This window comes from Somniosus microcephalus, chromosome 17, assembly GCF_052327205.1.
Source record: "Somniosus microcephalus isolate GS21.2 chromosome 17, FLI_Smic_1.0, whole genome shotgun sequence".
Taxonomy (NCBI): domain Eukaryota; kingdom Metazoa; phylum Chordata; class Chondrichthyes; order Squaliformes; family Somniosidae; genus Somniosus; species Somniosus microcephalus.
In genome coordinates this window covers 89,525,325-89,544,532 of record NC_141003.1, presented here as the reverse complement: position 1 = coordinate 89,544,532, position 19,208 = coordinate 89,525,325, and positions in this window count along the sequence as shown.

The window sequence follows — 19,208 nt, the reverse complement described above, 5'->3', positions numbered from 1 at the left end:
CCCGTTGGTGACGCCGAAGGGGACTCGGAGGAAGTGGTAGAGGCGACCGTCAGCCTCGAAGGCCGTGTACTGGCGGACCTCAGGCTTGATGGGGAGCTGGTGGTATGCCGACATCAGATCAATCGTCGAGAATACCCAGTATTGTGCTATCTGGTTGACCATGTCAGATATGCGGGGAAGTGGGTATGCGTCTAATTGCGTGTATCGATTGATCGTCTGGCTGTAATCAATAACCAGGCGCTGTTTTTCGCCGGTCTTCACTACCACCACTTGGGCTCGCCATGGGCTGGTGCTGCCCTCGATAATCCCTTCCCTCAGGAGTCTTTCTACTTCTGATTTAATAAAGCTCCTATCCCCGGCACTGTACCGCCTGCTTTTAGTAGCAATTGGCTTGCAGTCTTTGGCGAGGTTAGCGAACAACGGGGGGGGGTTTGACCTTCAAGGTGGACAGGCTGCATACTTTGCGCGGCGCCGTGTTTAAATTCTGCCGGCTGCAGACTGTAAGTGGGGGCAGGGGCCCGCCATATGCCATCGTGACGCTCTCCAGATGGCACTGGAAGTCTAATCCTAGCAGTACGGGAGCGCAGAGCTGTGGCAGGACGAGGAATTTAAAATCTCTGTACTCCACGCCGTTCACTGTCAGAGTCGCTACACAGTAGCTGCCGACGTCCGCCGTATGGGACTTTGAGGCCATAAAGACCTGGTGGCGTGTGGGCATAACCGATAGGGAGTAGCGTCGCACCGTGTCGGGGTGGATGAAGCTCTCCGTGCTTCCGCAGTCGAAAAGGCAATTTGTGGCATGGCCATTTACCTTTACGTTCATCATGGACCTGGCTAGTTGATGGGGCCTAGATTGGTCCAGGGTGATGGAGGCCATCGTCGAGGTCGGTGGGTCACTGTAGTATTCGCCCGTGCCGGGGGCCTGGTTCTGAAATGGTGTCCAAGATGGCGGCTCCCCCGCGGCTGGTGGTGCCCAAAATGGCGGCCCGCACAGCTCACACGTGGTTGGTGGGGTCCAAAATGGCGGCCTGCACGGTTCACACGTGGTGCTGCTGGAATTGGGGGTCGATTTCGCCCTGCACACTCTCGCGTAGTGGCCTTTCTTGCCGCATTTGGAGCAGGTCGCATCCTTTGCTGGGCATTGCTGTCTGGGGTGCTTGGCCTGGCTGCAGAAGTAGCATTTCTGGCCTCTGGTCATTGCAGCTGTAGTTGGGCTGCTGGCGGCTTGTGGCCTTACCGGGTCCCAAGATGGCTGCTCCCGTGACATCCACGTGGCCATCCGGTCAGGGGGGTAGGCGTCCATGTTCAGGAGGGCCACATCTAACGAGTTAGCGAGGGCCACCGTCTTCTGCAGGTCGAGCCCCCTCTGTTCCAGCAGCCTCTGCCGTGTATAGTTGGACCTGATGCCGGCTACGTAGGTGTCTCGGATCAGGTCTTCCGTGCATTCCTTGGCCGTCACCGCTTTGCAATTACAGGCCCGGCCGAGGACTCTCAGTGCCAGTAAATATTCGGTGCCCGATTCCCCGGGGCGCTGTTTTCGGGTAGCCAGGAGGTGTCTGGCGTAGACCTCGTTAACAGGCCTCACGTATTGTTCCTTTAGCGTCGCGATGGCAGCCGCGTAAGTTGCGGTGTCTCGGATGATCGAGTAGACTCGGTGGCTCACCCATGAGTTCAAGACAAGCCGTTTCGCGTCATCTGTAGTGACGGTAGTGCTGGAGGCCTCCAGGAAGGCTTCGAAACAGCTCAGCCAGTGTTCAAAGTTATTGGCTGCATCTGCTGCTTGAGGATCCAGGTCTAAACGTTCCGGCTTCAAGATTTGCTCCATGTCGAAAATTTAGTCAATAAAATTGATGCACTATCAACAACACCAAAGACTACGAGTTGAGCTTATACGAAGTAGGCTTTTATTGACTAAGAACTGGAGCATGCCTCTGCTAGTGGATCCATCCTAAGAGCTCCCGGGGGAAGGGTGGTGAGTCACCTTTATACCCGGGCTTAGGGGTGGAGCCAGGGGCGGAGACATGCCCGGACCTGTACAGAGTTAACAGTGGTTTACCACACAGACATGTACAGAGTTAGCAGTGGTTTACCACAGTGTCCTCCTCGAATTCGGCTGCCCTCAAAAGTTTGTCACCATCCTCCGCCTGCTTCACGACGACATGCAAGCCGTGATCCTGACCAATGGTTCCACCACAGACCCAATTCATGTACGAACTGTGGTCAAGCAAGGCTGTGTCATCGCACCAACGGACTTCTCAATCTTCCTTGCTGCAATGTTCCATCTCATCCTCAGTAAGCTCCCCGCTGGAGTGGAGCTAATTTACAGAACAAACGGAAAACTGTTCAACCTCCATCGCCTCCAGCCCAGATCCAAGGTCATCCCATCCTCTGTCGTTGAATTACAGTATGCAGACGACGCTTGTGTCTGCGCTCACTCGGAGGCCGAACTCCAAACCACCGTCAACACCTTCACCAAAGCGTACGAGAGCATGGGCCTTACACTAAACATCCGTAAGACAAAGGTCCTCTACCAACCTGTCCCCACCACACAGTACTGCCCCCGATTATCAAAATCCACGACAAGGCCTTGGACAACGTGGACCACTTTCCATACCTCGGGAGCCTACTGTCAACAAGGGCAGACGTCGACGACAAAGTCCAACACCGCCTTAAGTGTGCCAGTGCAGCCTTCGGTCACCTGAGGAAGAGAGTGTTTGAAGACCAGGACCTCAAACCTGGCACTAAGCTCATGGACTACAGAGCAGTAGTGATACCCGCCCTGCTGTATGCCTCAGGGACATGGATCATGTACAGCAGGCACCTCAAAGCACCAACGCTGCCTCCGCAAGATCCTGCAAATCCATTGGCAGGATAGGTGCACCAATGTCAGTGTTCTCGCTCAGGCCAACATCCCCAGCATCGAAGCTTTGACCACGCTCAATCAGCTCCGATGGACGGGTCACATTGTCCGCATGCTCGATATGAGACTCCCAAAACAAGTGCTCTCCTCGGAGCTCCAGCACAACAAGAGAGCCCCAGGTGGGCAGAGGAAACACTTCAAGGACACCCTCAAAGCCTCCTTGAAAAAGCGTAGCATCCCCACTGACACCTGGGAATCCCTGGCCCAAGACCGCACAAAGTGAAGGAGACGTATCCGGGAAGGCGCCGAACACCTCGAGTCTCTTCGCCGGGAGCAAGCGGAATCCAAGCGCAGGCAGCGGAAGGAGCGCATGTCAACCCAAGCACCCCACCCACCCGCCCCCTTCAACCACCGTCTGCCCCACCTGTGACAGAGACTGTAGGTCCCGCATTGGACTCATCAGTCACCTGCGAGCTCATTTTTAATGTGGAAGCAAGTCCTCCTCGGTTCCGAGGGACTGCCTAAGAAGAAGAGTAGATGTAATTTATCTAGATTTTCAAAAGGCCTTCGATAAGGGACTCCATAATAAACTGATGAACAAGGTCAGAGAAAGATGAGCAAGGTCAGAGAATGCAGAGTCAGGGGACAAGTTTGGATAACTAGCTGGCTTCAGGACAGAAAGCAGAGAGAAGGGGTATCCACAGTGGCAGAAGGTGGGAAGTGGTGTTCCACAAGGATCAGTGCTGGGACCACTGCTGTTCACAATTTATATTAACGATTTAGACTTTTGAATCAAAAAACACGATATCTAAATTTGTGGATGACACCAAATTGGGGGGGATAGTCAATACTGAGGAGGGCTGCAACAAGTTTCAGGAGGACATTAATAAACTTGCAGAATGGGCATATAATTGGCAAATGAAGTTCAACACAGATAAATGTGAGTTATTACACTTTGCTAGGAAGAATAGGGAGGTCACTTATTAATTGGAGGGTGTGAGATTAGTTGGGGTAGAGGAACAAAGGGATCTCGGAGTACAAATACACAAATCACTAAAAGTAGCGGCACAGGTTAACAAGGCCATAAAAAAAAGCAAACCAGGCACTAGGGTTTATTTCTAGAGAGATAGAATTGAAAAGTAGGGAAGTTATGCTGAACTTGTATTGAACCTTGGTTAGACCACACTTGGAGTATTGCGTACAGTTCTGGTCGCCATATTATAAAAAGGATATAGAGGCACTGGAGAGGGTGCAGAGAAGATTTACAAGGATGATACGAGAAATGCGAGGGTATACATATCAGGAAATGATGAACAGGCTGGGTCTCTTTTCTCTTCTGATGAGAAGGCTGAGAGGTGATCTAATAAAGGTCTTTAAAATTATAGAAACATAGATGATAGGAGCAGGAGTAGGCCATTCGGCCCCTCGAGCCTGTTCCGCCATTTAATGAGATTATGGCTGATCATCCAAATTCAGTACCCTGTCCCTGCTTTCTCCCCATATCCTTTGATCCCTTTAGCCTTAAGAAATATATCTAACTCCTTCTTGAATATATTTAATAAGTTGGCCTCAACTGCCTTCAGTGGTAGAGAATTCCACAGGTTCACCACTCTCTGGGTGAAGAAATTCCTCCTCATCTCAGACCTAAATGGCTTATCCCTTATCCTTAGACTGTGACCCCTGGTTCTGGACTCTCCCGCCATCGGGAACATCCTTCCTGCATCTAGTCTGTCTAGTCCTGTTAGAATTTTATAAGTTTCAATGAGAACCCCTCTCATTCTTCTAAACTCGAGTGAATATAAGCCTAATTGTCCCAATCTCTCTTCATACATCATTCCTGCCATCCCAGGTATCAGTCTGGTGAATCTTCGCTGCACTCCCTCCATGGCAAGAACATCCTTCCTCAGATAAGGCGACCAAAACGGCACACAATACTCAAGGTGTGGTCTCACCAAGGCCCTATACAACTGCAGCAAGACATTCTTGCTCCTGTACTCGAATCCTCTCGCTATGAAGGCCAACATACCATTTGCCTTCTTAACCGCCTGCTGCACCTGCATGCTTACCTTCAGTGACTGGTGCACAAGGACACCCAGGTCTCGTTGCACTTCCCCTTTTCCCAATCTATTGCCATTCAGATAATAATCTGCTTTCCTGTTTTTGCCACCAAAGTGGATAACCTTGCATTTATCCACATTATACTGCATCTGCCATGCATCTGCCCAATCACCCAACCTGTCCAAATCATACTGGAGTTTCTCGGCATCCTCCTCACAGCACACACGCCCACCCAGCTTTGTGTCATCTGCAAACTTGGAGATATTACATCTAGTTCCCTCGTCTAGATCATTAATATATATTGTGAAGAGCTGGGGTCCTAGGACCTATCCCTGTGGTACCCCACTAGTCACTGCCTGCCACTCAGAAAAAGACCCGTTTATTCCAACTCTTTGCTTCCTGCCTGCCAACCAGTTCTCTATCCAAGTCAGTACCTTACCCTCAATCCCATGTGTTTTAACTTTACTTGCTAATCTCTTATGCAGGACCTTATTTAAAGCCTTCTGAAAGTCCAAATACACCACATCCACTGGTTCTCCCTTATCTATTCTACCAGTTACATCCTCAAAAAATTCCAGTAGATTAATTAAGCATGATTTACCATTTGTAAATCCATGTTGACTTTGTCCGATCCTGTCACTGTTTTCCAAGTGCTCTGCTATTACATCTTTTATAATGGACTATAGCATTTTCCCCACTACCGATGACAGGCTTACTGGTCTATAATTCCCCGTTTTCTCTCTACTACCCTTTTTAAATTGTGGGGTTACATTAGATACCCTCCAATCCATGGGAACTGATCCAGAGTCTATAGAATTTTGGAAGATGACCAGCAATTCATCTACTATTTCTAGGGCCACTTCCTTAAGTACCCTAGGATGTAGATTATCGGGCCCTGGGGATTTATCGGCCTTCAATCCCGTCAATTTCCCTAACACCATTTCCCTACAAATACTGATTTCATTCAGTTCCTCCCTCTCATTAGACCCTATGTTCCCCGACATCTCTGGGAGGTTATTTGTGTCCTCCTTTGTGAAGACAGAACCAAAGTATGTATTTAATTGGTCTGCCACAGTACTCCAGGTGTGGTCTCACTAAGCCATAGAAACATAGAAGATAGGAGCAGGAGTAGGCCATTCGGCCCCTCGAGCCTGTTCCACCATTTAATGAGATCATGGCTGATCATCCAAATTCAGTATTCTGTCCCTGCTTTCGCCCCATATCCCTTTATCTTAAGTATAACTGTAGTAAGACATCCTCGCTTCTGTACTCAAATCCTCATGCAATGAAGGCCAACATACCATTTGCCTTCCTAACTGCCTGCTGCACCTATGCATGTTAGCTTTCAGTGACTGGTGTACAAGGACACCCAGGTCCCTTTGTACATCAACATTTCCCAATCTATCACTATTTAACTAATATATTCTGCCTTTCTGTTTTTCCTACCGAAGTGGATAACTCCACATTTATCCACGTTATACTGCATCTGCCATGTATTTCCCACTCACTCAACTTGTCTAAATCGCCTTGAAGCCTCTTTGCATCCTCCTCACAACTCACAACCCCACCTAGTTTCGTGTCGTCAGCATTCTGGAAATATTACATTTGGTTCCCTCATCCAAATCATTGATGTATATTGTGAATAGCTGGGGCCCAAGCACTGATCCCTGTGGTACCCCACTAGTCACCGCCTGCCACCCCGAAAAAGACCCATTTATTGCTACTCGCTGTTTCCTGTCTGTTAACCAATTTGCAATCCATGCCAGTATATTACCCCCAATCCCATGTGCTTTAATTTTTCACACTAACCGCTTATGTGGGACTTTATCAAAGGCCTTCTGAAAATCCAAATACACCACATCCACTGGTTTTCCCTTATCTATTCTACCAGTTACATCCTCAAAAAACTCCAGTAGGTTTGTCAAACACGATTTCCCTTTCATAAATTCATGTTGACTTTGTCTAATCCCGTTGATATTCTCCAAGTGTCCTGTTATCACATCCTTTATAATAGGCTGTAGCATTTTCCCTAATACTGATGTTAGGCTAACCGGTCTGTAGTTCCCTGTTTACTCTCTCCCTCCTTTTTTAAATAGTGGGGTTACATTTGACACCCTCCAATCTGCAGGAACTGTTCCATAATCTATAGAATTTTGGAAGATGACAAACAAATCATCCACTATTTCCATGGCTACCTCTTTGTACTCTGGGATGCAGATTATCAGGCCCTGGGGATTTATCAGCTTTCAGTCCCATTAATTTCTCAAGCACTATTTTTTTACTTACACTAATTTCCTTTAATTCCTCCTTCTCACTCGACCCTTGGTTCCCTAACATTTTTGGGAAATTATTTGTGTCCCCTTCTGTGAAGACAGAACCAAAGTATTTGTTTAATTGCTCTGCCATTTCCTTGTTCCCCATTATAAACTCTCCCATTTCTGACTGTAAGGGACCTACATTTGTCTTCACTAATCTTTTTCTTTTTACATGCTTGTAGAAGCTTTTACAGTCCGCTTTTATGTTCCTTGCAAGTTTACTCTCATACTCTATTTTTCCCTTCTTAATCAATCTCTTGGTCGTTTTTTGCTGAACTCTAAACTGCTCCCAATCCTCAGGCTTGCTACTATTCCTGGTAACTTTATATGACTCCTCTTTGGACCTAATACTATCATTAATAGAAGGTTATGCTGATAGATTTAGATGAGGAAAGACGGGAGGAGGCTCGAGTGGAGCATAAACACCGGCATGGACTGGTTGGGCCGAATGGCCTGTTTCTGTGCCGTATATCCGATGTAATCCTGTGTAAGAAGAACAGTTCTCCATCCACGTTCCTCTCCCTTCCTGGAAAATGGGTTGTAGAAGTAGCTCTGCTTAGTGCTTTCACACTGAGATCGGGAAGACAGCAACAGTGAGAACCTTCTGCAACTCCCTGTCCTGAGCCATCACACCTGCCAACATATCAGGCTGTAATTTGTGGCCCCTACGGGTGTGTACAAGCTGTGCACACGCCCGTAAGGGCCGTGCAAGCTCCAGATTAGGCGTGTGCTAAAACCCGGAACTTGCGATCTATCAAAAATTTTCAAAAAACAGAAAAATAACATTTTATCAATAATTTGTACATTAAAAACCTGTGAAATAAGGTAAGTTTATTTTTAGCCCCTTTAAAACATTTACATTTATTTTTCAAAAAATTAAATTTTGTTCTAAATATTTAATTAAATGACATTTTAATTAATTTTAAATATGTGATGATTTATTTATTTATTTGCTGTCTAGGTGTATTTTTGGGGTGTTCCCATTCATGCTCACGGGATTTCTGTACATACGGAATCTCCATAAGTATGAATGGGGATTCCCTTCTGTCATTGGTTGGGCCGGCCCACGTGATCCCAGGGGCGCTTGTGAACCGCCTGAACCCCAGGGTACGCGGGGCCTCTACCCGCGGGTACCCGGAGAGGCCCAGGACCGCGAGTCTCCGCACCTCCCGCACCACCAGGTAGGCGGGCATTTTATTTGCAGATCGGAGGCGTTTCCCCGCAGGAAGCCTCTGACCGCAGACTCAGGTCCATTACCAAACATAACGTGAAGAGATTGGCAGCCAAGATCCAGTAAGAGATGTAGGTTTGAAATGGAAAGGCTTATACGAGCCTGGGTGTGCACAGTACAGAACACTTTGGCACAGTACAACCCTTTTATTGTTGCTTTTCTCCCAAGAGTCCTAATATTCAAGAATGAATAACAGGGTTTGGACTCCAATGTGATCCATTTTTTTCTTCAGAAAAGCACTTAAGATTCAACATGTTTGCAATATATTCATTCTTATATAAATAAGGAGTAAGTGACTTATACGGCAGCTGCTGCGGGAGTTGGGGAAGGTTTGAATTACATTGCCCTTAAGGGATCTGTAAACACTCACAGCCAACAGATGAAGTTATAGAAAAACCGAACATCATAGAAACCTGCAGCTGAAATATTGCGCACAAATAATGTGAGGTAACAGAAATAACAGCTGAATCATGAAAAACACATTGAAATCACAGTGTGTGATGTTAGTAATGAGCGTGTTAATGTATGAAATTCCTCTATCTGCTGTGTTAATAAAGGCATTAATGTATCAAAAGTAAACTGTTTCAACCCATGGCATTTTAAACAGGTTTTCTATAAAGTCACATTTTAGATTTTTTTGACTATTTTTCCACAGAAAGGATTTGGGAAAACAGATATTTCTAAATGTTGTGTGAATACACTTTGCTTTTAAACTCAAGTATTGAAAAAACATCGAGACAATATTTGGTTAAAATGCTAATGACTGAGATTTGATGTTGTTTCCCCATAGACTGTAAATAATATACAATTTGTTCGCCTGCCTCAGCAATCAATAAATGTCTCATACCCGTTGTGTTGGGAAGGCTCTGCTCCTTTCTGGCCATGGACAGAGGGTGATAAAATCTTCTTCTTCTTAGGCAGTCCCTCGGAACCGAGGATGACTCGCTTCCACACTAAAAATGAGTTCCCAGGTGACTGATGAGTCCAATGCAGGACCTACAGTCTCTGTCACAGGTGGGGCAGACGGTGGTTGAAGAGGTGGGTGGGTGGGGTGCTTGGGTTGACGTGCACGCCTTCCGCTGTTTGCGCTTGGCATCCACTTGCTCCCGGAGAAGAGACTTGAGGTGTTCGGCGCATTCCCGGATGCTTCTCCTCCACTTTGTGCGGTCTTGGGCCAAGGATTCCCAGCTGTTGGAGGGGATGTTGCACATTTTTCAAGGAGGCTTTGAGGGTGTCCTTGAAGCATTTCCTCTGCCCACCTGGGGCTCTCTTGCCGTGTCGGAGCTCCAAGTAGAGCACTTGTTTTGGGAGTCTCGTATCGTGCATGCGGATGATGTGACCCGTCCATCGGAGTTGATCGAATGTGGTCAAAGCTTCGATGCTGGGGATGTTGGCCTGAGCGAGAACACTGACGTTGGTGCGCCTATCCTGCCAGGATCTTGCAGAGGCAGCGTTGGTGGTACCTTTCCAGTGCTTTGAGGTGCTTGTTGTACATGGTCCAGGTCTCTGAGGCATACAGGAAGGCAGGTATCACTGCTGCTCTGTAGACCATGAGCTTAGTGCCGGGCTTGAGGTCCTGGTCTTCAAACACTCGCTTCCTCAGGCAACCAAAGGCTACACTGGTACACTGAAGGCGGTGTGATAAAATACAGAGACAGAAACACAGTCAGTCAGGTCCAGCAAAGGCTATAAAATTGGTCAGATTTTACAACTGATAGCTGCGAGGGCAAGCATTGACCAGGCTCAGAAAGAGAATGCAGGAAGTTAGTTGGGAGCTATTTTGTTTAAGTCGAGTACAATGATACAATATGAAGGGCATTAGTTTGTATTATTACGTGAAGACAAATTGTATTGATTAAACTACGTGAGTCTGATCATAACTGTTGTTTTCATAGAATCATAGAATGGTTACAGCACAGAAGGAGGCCATTCGGCCCGTCGAGCCCGTGCCGGCTCTTTGCAAGAGCACTTCAGCTAGTCCCACTCCCCCGCCCTTTCCCCGTAGCCCTGCAAATTTTTTCCTTCAAGTACTAATCCAACTCCCTTTTGAAAGCCACGATTGAATCTGCCTCCACCACCCTCTCAGGCAGTGCATTCCAGATCCTAACCACTCGCTGCATAAAAAAGTTTTTCCTCATGTCGCCTTTGGTTCTTCTGCCAAACACCTTAAATCTGTGTCCTCTGGTTCTCGACCCTTCCGCCAATGGGAACAGGTGCTCTCTGTCCAGACCCCTCATGATTTTGAACACCTCTATCAAATTTCCTCTCAACCTTCTCTTCTCTAAGGAGAACCACCCCAGCTTCTCCAGTCTATCCACGTAACTGAAGTTCTTCATCCCTGACACCATTCTCGTAAATCTTTTCTGCACCCTCTCTAAGGTCTTCATATCCTTTCTAACTGCGGTGACCAGAATTGGACACAATACTCCAGTTGAGGCCGAACCCGTGGTTTATAAAGGTTCATCATAAATTCCTTGCTTTTGTACTCTATGGGCTGGATTTTCATTAGGCCATGGAGTCAGGATTGGAGGCGTGTGGATGTTTAAAATCCCGAAATCGGGTGTCCCGACCCCATCCCACCTCCAACCCGCCTCCATGCCAGTTTCAAAGGAGGCGGGTACCCGCCCCACACTGGGACCCGCCTACCCGAGGCAGGAAAGGGATTAGTGCCAATTAACTGCCTGTTAACAGGTAGTAAACAGGCAGTTTTTAGCCTAATCCCTATTTTCATTGTTGAAATGTGGGATTCCCGACGGCTCCAAACCACGCCAAGTTAGCGAGGCGGGCCGTCGGGATGAAGGGCTTGGAGGGGTCGAGATGTCCAGTGTTCAGGTGAGTGATGGGTGCATGAGTGCAGAGGTAAGTGTGTTTGGTCTGTGTAAAGTGTTTAAAGAAGTTCTACTAACCTTTACTTACCTTTACAGCCTTCCTTCCTTCAGGTCTCGGGAGTCCCTCATCTCACCGGCACAGAAAGCAGAATGGCCGCTAGCTGTCAAAATCTGCAGCCTTTGCTTTCTGTTCTGGGGAGATCTCTAAATCATTCTGAGAGGAAGGAATTAACCTGGAGTGCAGATTGTCAGTGTTTGACAGCTTAAAACAGCTGTGAAACGTTGATAATTCATCTGTCAAATTTCAATCTGACGTCACCTGTTGCCGGGTGGCCCTTAATTGGCCTGCTGAGCCCGCTGGGCGGGCTCAACAAGGTCAATCAAGTCTAAATCGGGTGGGTTGGCTAGAACTCGATGGAGGCGGGACTACAACCCCAAAAGTTGTAGTCCCGCCTCCTACCCGACTCCTCAATGAAGATCTACCCCCATGCCTCTATTTATGAAGCCCAGGGTCCCGTAGCGTTTTTTAACCACTTTCTCAACCTGCCCTGTCACCTTCAAGAATTTGTGCACATATACCCCCAGGTCTCTCTGTTCATGCACCCCGTTTAGGATTGTACCCTTTAGTTTATATTGCCTCTCCTCGTTCTTCCATCGATATTTTAAAATAAAACAGCATAAGAGTCTGATCTGACCTGAAGTATTTTCTCAGTCCACCTTTGAGAAATTGACATGTCCACAGATCCCTGAAGGTAGCAGGACAGGTTGATAAGGTGGTTAAAAAGGCACACGGGATACTTGCCTTTATTAGCCGAGGCATAGAATATAAGAGCAGGGGGGTTATGCTTGAGCTGTATAAAACATAGTTAGTCCTCAGCTAGAATACTGCGTACAGTTCTGGTCACCACATTACAGGAAGGATGTGGTTGCACTAGCGAGGGTACAGAGGAGATTTACAAGGATGTTTCCTGGGCTGGGGAATTTTAGCTATGAGGAAAGATTGGATAGGCTGGGGTCTGTTTTCTTTGGAGCAGAGGAAGCTGAGGGGAGATTTGATTGAGGCGTATAAAATTATGAGAGGCCTAGATAGAGTGGATAGGAAGGACCTATTTCCCTTAGCAGAGTGGTCAATAACCAGGGGGCATAGATTTAAAGTAATTGGTAGAAGGATTAGAGGGGAGTTGAGGAGAACTTTTTTCACCCAGAGGGTGGTGGGGGTCTGGAACTCGCTGCCTGAAAGGGTGGTAGAGGCAGAAACCCTCATCACATTTAAAAAGTACTTGGATATGCACTTGAAGTGCCGTAACCTGCAGGGCTACGGACCAAGAGCTGGAAAGTGGGATTAGGCTGGAGAGCTCTTTGTCGGCCGGCACAGACACGATGGGCCGAATGGCCTCCTTCTGTGCTGTAAAGTTCTATGATTCTATGATTCACACATGCAAAAGGCAGGAATAGCTCGTTCATATCACAAGGAGATACCATTGTCACACCTTTGACAACTATTGTCAGTGTCAGCCATGGCTCAGTGGGCGGCACTCTCGCCTCTGAGTCACAAGGTTGTGGGTTCAAGTCCCACTCCAGAGACTTGAGCACAAAAATCTAGGCTGACACTCCAGGTCAGTGCTGAGGGATTGCTGAAAGTGCCGTCTTTTGGATGAGACTTTAAACTGAGGCCCCGTCTAACTGTAAGTAGTGAGTGACAATAGGGAACACAAGATAATTAGAAAAAGGGCTGGAATTTGACTTTGAAGAATATAATTTAACTGATCAATGCTGAACGAAAAACACATTTGTTCTTAATACTAGTGACAAACCTTAAAATGGTTAACCCCTCACCTCCTTTCCCACCATCACCCGCGAGAAAAAGTTTGAAGATAAAACCAGGAAGACACCTAGGATGGACAGGAAGAAAAAAGTAACATACAATTATCTGGAACACATGAACCGAGTCTACCTTCTCCCTCAAGGAGCATTAGCAAGAGTCACTGCAGAACTGCTCTGTATGCCCTTTCAGAGACTGACACATGCCCCCAATTGTTTTCCAGGAAGAAGTACTAATCGGGTGTGTTACCACAGCGATCATGAATCTGAGATCTTTAGTCTCGCACAAGAGAGCAGGCTGCAGTCAGCAATCCTGGGAGCACAGGAGCGATCGGAATGGCGCGACCCTGGTAATAGGAACAAAGATAAGGTCATTTATTCTGGCTCTCGAATGCATGATTGGTATCTGGCTCTAGTGCCTCACACACGCAGAACAGAGCTACCTTTTGAGTGATGTCTGTAGGGATATGGCCAAAGAAAGATTGGAAGGTGACCAACATAAACGGCCCATAAATAAGGTGGACTGTCCTCATCTTCTGTCGTGTTGAAAGTTATCTAATGTCCGTCGTGTCTGTTAGGAAACGTTAGCTGGAAATCCCCATATAATGTTTACACTGTTTGATGTGGCAATACATGTCCTGAGGAAAGAGTAGCTGCTGCTCTCTGTGTTTTTCTTGAATCACACTTTCCAGTCTATTTTACTTATACTTGGGAGAGCTTTACAGGGGCCATGTGTGGGTAATGATGATATATCACATCCTCTCTGAATATTTCCAGTTATTATGTTTATTTCCTTTGCACAAACTCTAATTCAAGAATGACTGAAAAAGGACCTTCATTGAGCCAATGTCATCTTCTGTAATTTCATTAGTTACAGGATCAGCTCAGGAGTTCCCAAACTGTGGGTACGCGAGACCTCTCAGGGGGACGTGGGAGAAATTGCCCAATTGTGGATTGTATTTATTCTATTATTTTATTTATTTATTTCATCTTTATAATAGGCTACTCAGGCCAAGCTTTAAAGTTCTGTGGGAATTTGTTATATAAAAGTAGTTAATTTACTTTGAGGTGTACCAATGTACAATGCTTGGGCATTAAAAGGTTAAAATATAATCCTGTGTGTGGGAAGGGGCATGTGGGCAGTGGGTGGGGTACGTGGGCAGTGGGTAGGGGTACATGGGCAGCTGGACGAGGGCAGTGGGTAGGGGTACACGGGCAGTGGGTAGGGGTACACTGACAGCTAGTAGTGATATGCAGGCAGTGGGTAGGTTATGCGGGCAGCGGGTAGGGGTATGCGGGCAGTGGGTAGGTTACGCGGGCAGTGGGCAGGGGTACGCGGGCAGTGGGTAGGTTACGCGGGCAGTGGGCAGGGGTTCGCGGGCAGTGGTACGCGGGCAGTGGACAGGGGTTCGCGAGCAGTGGGCAGGGGTTTGCGGGCAGTGGGCAGGGGTTCGCGGGCAGTGGACAGGGGTACACTGACAGCTGGTAGTGAAATGCAGGCAGTGGGTAGCTGGTAGATCTGGAAGCGGGTACGCAATAAGTAAACTCTGGCTTAGATGAAGATCACTCTTTGGCTCATTTAATCGCATTTCTTCAAAATACCAAGCCTGCCATCTTCCTGTCACCACTTTACGGTCCAGCTGAACTTCTAAACAAGACAACAGTTTAAACTTTCAACTGAAATATAGTAGGAACGGAGGTTCCTATCAAAAAGACTGAGTTCGACTCAGGCAATTAAAACAATGAACTTTAATGGAACAAAACAGGTTTTAACTGGAAACTGCTGGAATACATCAACTACAGGTCTGCTCTCCTTGAGGGCTCCACGAGGACTGATCCTCTGGTCAGAAGACTGACGTCATGACGTCATCACATTCTTCCCGCATTGGGGCATCACGTGACTAACGGCATGATGTCTTCACATTGAAACCGCGCTGTAAAGGTAACTAGACATTGTACAGTCAAACAGTGTAATTAAAGGTACAGGCACAGACAGTAACTACATTGTTGTTAAAGGAATTATGTACAACCGCCCTGAGTCCTTTGGTGGCTCCGCCACAATATGACACTTTTAACATACATGCTGCAGCACCAACAGCATCCCGTGGTATTTCACGGAGGAGGAACAGATAGCAAGCCACTATAAAGGAGTTGGGAGAGGGGGACAAATTAATGATCGAGAAAGATGAAAGGCTTTTGAAAGCGGTGAGAGATGTAGCCGGGTAGAGCGATGGAGTTCCAGAGAGCAGGACCCAGGTAGTTGAAGGCTTTGCTGAAGTCAGGGTACCAAGTGAGATCAGAGATAGAGAGTGATGGATAAACAGGACTTGGTGCAGAACAGGACCCGAGTGGCAAAGTTTTGGACAAGTTGAAGTTCGTGTAAAGTACCTGGAGAGACGGTGAAAATATTGAGCTGAGTTTACTTGGCGCAGCATTGGTTTGGCAGGGAGAGACTTCCACTCAGCCTTCCACAACCCCGACCAATTTTCCGAGATGGAGTTCATTATAGTCGACACTACCAGGCCCTGTCCCTCCATTGCTGCGGCTTTACCGCTGCTACCTCGGATTAACCGCTGCCGTCCATCAGCTGGGCCTGGGGTGAATTCAGTAACTGGGGGGGTGACAGAAGGGAAATGGGATGGAAGGCTGGGCTTCTCCTCAGCGCCCCCACCCCCTGCCATCCCACCCTCCCTCTGTGGGCATTTACATTCAATGAGCGGGGAAAGTGAAGCCAACAGTGGGGCAGAGGGAGCAAAATTGAGTTCAGAGCACAGGAGTGGCATAGGTGTCACTCCCCCATTTTGCACACCATTTCCAATTGGGCAGGATAGCAAATGGAAATTCAGCCCATTAAGTCTGAAGATAATGAATGTTCGGATGTGGCATTGTGAGCGAGTAAGAGTGCATTTGACTGAGGTTGTGGAGGTAGAAGTGAGTGGTCTTCATGATGGAGAGAAGATGAGGCTTCAAAGTCAGCTCAGGATTGAGCAGGATGCCAAGGTGCTCACCTGAGTGAGCCATTAGGGTGGAGGATGGATCCAGTGGCAAGAGAAAGGAGTTTTTGGTGAGAATTCAATCTACTTCTCAATGTTCAGTTAGAAAGCGTTTCAGCTCATCAGCGATCTTAATGTAGGGCAAACAATCTGTCTACACACAGGCAGTCATTAACTTCTTTAATATTACACTGGAGAGTTACCTAATGTATGCGCTCAAATCCTGCTGTGGGCTTCAAACCCATAATCTTCTAATCTAGAAGTGAGGGTGTTACCAAGCTGCATTTGCATTCAATGTGGAACCGTGTCTCGAGTATCTTCTCACTGTAGTGCTCATGAATTATAAGCTGCCAATCAGTGTGGTTCAAGTATGAATGTTTAACACAGTCGTTCACTGTACTTACACAGGCATTAACATATTTAAAATAAACATTGCTTACTCAGGAATGCAGTACGAGTGTGTTAAGTGTTAGCATGTGCACTTTTGCCAGTTGGAATTTTTCTCTTGTATATAGTCTTTGACACGTAAAATTAGAGGCACTTTACACCGTCACTCCGAGACTTACTGCTGAGAGTGAGAGACATTCTTGCTGCAATCCATGTTTTCAGTGCAGGGATTAGGGGAATGTAACATTGTCATTTCTCAGTCAGCATTATATGAACATAATCATTTGACAGGACTTTAATATTCAAATCATATTTGTACGATGCTTGACTAAAAACAGCCCTACGAGACAGGTTGCCATGTTGGTGTGCTCCCACTCTGAGGTGGAACTGGTACCATTTGGAAACACACAAGATGTGAGTGATTAATTATTTGATGAAACATTTTCTTAAAGTGAAATAATGTTGGCGTGTGGACTTACAGGTAAACAACTCATCCCTTTTCACACCTCAGTGTTAAATTTCAAAATAAAACCGACTATTTTACAGGCATTCCGCAGGGCCCAGGGCTCATTCACTTTACCAGGAGGGTTTTATGCTCTGTTGGCATAGTGCAGTTGCACAGAGCATATTCACAAGCCACAATGTAGTTTTACACCTTACTATTTTGTTTAAAGCACCTCGTGTTCTGTTTGATTGGTCCATGGAATATGCTGCCCCAAAAAGCTGCAGAAGCTACATCATTACATAAATTTAAAACAGAAATAGACAGTTTCCTAGAAGTGAAGGGAATTAAGGGTTACGGGGAGCGGGCAGTGTAGTGTATGTACCCGTCTACCTTTAAGAGAACTATTGTATGTAACCGTTCACCTTCAAGAGAACTATTTTAGGTGTGGCACTACTTTGTTTGGCTTCTGTATACGGTAATACCGACGGTGACCACACCAGTATATAAGTGTTGTGCCAGGAGTTATTGGGCAGATTCGCCCTGACCTTCGAATAGTAAAGTCCTGTTTTAAGTTACTCTTGGAGTCTGTGTATTAATTAACTAAACAACCCACAGACTTTACAGTGGCGACGAGTCCGATCGTACCCTGCGGCAACAATAATTCCGAAGCAGTTAACGAGTGTCGAGAAGAGGCAACCGCCCTCATCATTCTGCTGGGAGAAAACTCGAGTCTGCAGAGCTGGGAAAGGAGGAAGAATTCAGAGACAAAGACTTCCATCAACAACAGGCACTGACTGTTCCTTCTGCCACGGTGAGGAGTGAGCCGATCAGCACGAGAAGCAAGGCGGCCACGGTGACTGTGAGTAAGGGAAAAGTAAAAAGGATAACCGGAGGATAAGGGCGGTGCACTCAACCACGGTCGAGGGGGAAAGGAGCCGGACAGAAGTCGGGCCCAGAGGCGCTGAGACTGGGGCAGCGTGGAGCAAGGAAGCCGCGGTACAGACAGGCTGGGGATGCAACGGCGTCGTGAGACAGCTAGACCGCGACCGGCGAAAAAGGCCGGGCAGCGACCGAAGCCACGAAGCGCTGCGACCGGGAGCGTAGGCGCGGGAAGATATAAAAACTCAGCCGCAGCCGGGGAGGGAAGCACCGGACTGCGAGACGGCTGGGAGAGGCGTTTGGGAGCCGAGCGAGCGGGAGAGGCAGAGCCGACCAAGGGAGGCTGCGCGAGAGCCAGTCCAGCGGCTGAAACTGTTCTCCGTCAAAGGGTGTACCCAGCGCCGGTAGAGCCGAGAGAGCGGGAGAGAGACCGAGCCCGAGCAAGGGGAACTGAGCGAGAGCCAGCCCAGCGGCTGAACCTGTTCGCCGTCAACGGGGTGTACCCAGCGCCGGTTGCCTTGCCGAGAAAAGGGAAAGCACTGAAGCCGACGCGCAGGCTGTGAATCTGAAAGCCAGCGGCCGTCGCCTGTGGGGGAAAGTGTACCCCTCCCGCTAGGGAAGAAATGCGGGAAGCCGCCATTAGGCGGGGAAGAAGACAGAAGCGGGAAACCGCCATTGAAGTGGGCGGGGAGAGAAGATAAGCGCGGGAAACCGCCATTTTCGCGGGAAAACCGCCATCTTAGAAAAAAAAAAGTTAAAGAAATAATTCGGTGTGTTATCAGAAAGAGAGGAAGATGCCTAAGCGTGGTAACATCAACGATTTTAATGCCGAGGTAGAAGACTGGGCCACGTACGTGGAACGCATCGAGATCTATTGTGAGGCCAATAAAATAGAAGAAGATGACAAAGCTATAACCTTGCTAAACTCGATGGGCGCGAAGACATACGGGCTCTTGAAGTATCTACTATCACCAGCTAAACCGGCGGATCAGACTTTCGATGATATTGTGGCTGTTCTGAAGGATCACTTGAACCCCACACCGTTGATGTTGGCGGAACGATTCAAATTCTATGCGAGAACGCAACGGAAAGATGAAAGCAACGCAGAATACTTGGTCGAACTGCGTAGACTAGCGAAATACTGCCAGTTTGGAGGGAATCTGACAGAGGCATTGCGAGACAAGTTCGTGTGCGGGTTGGCAAAGGAAGGAACGCAAAAGCGACTACTCGAAGAGAACGACCTTACACTTGACAGGGCTGTCCTTATTGCAGCATCGCACAAAGCCGCAGCGAAGGGAACTGCGGAAATGCAGCTAAAGACAGCAGTACTAAGTGTGGATCAAATTACCTCGACAACAACAAAATGCTATCGTTGTGGGAAGACAACACAC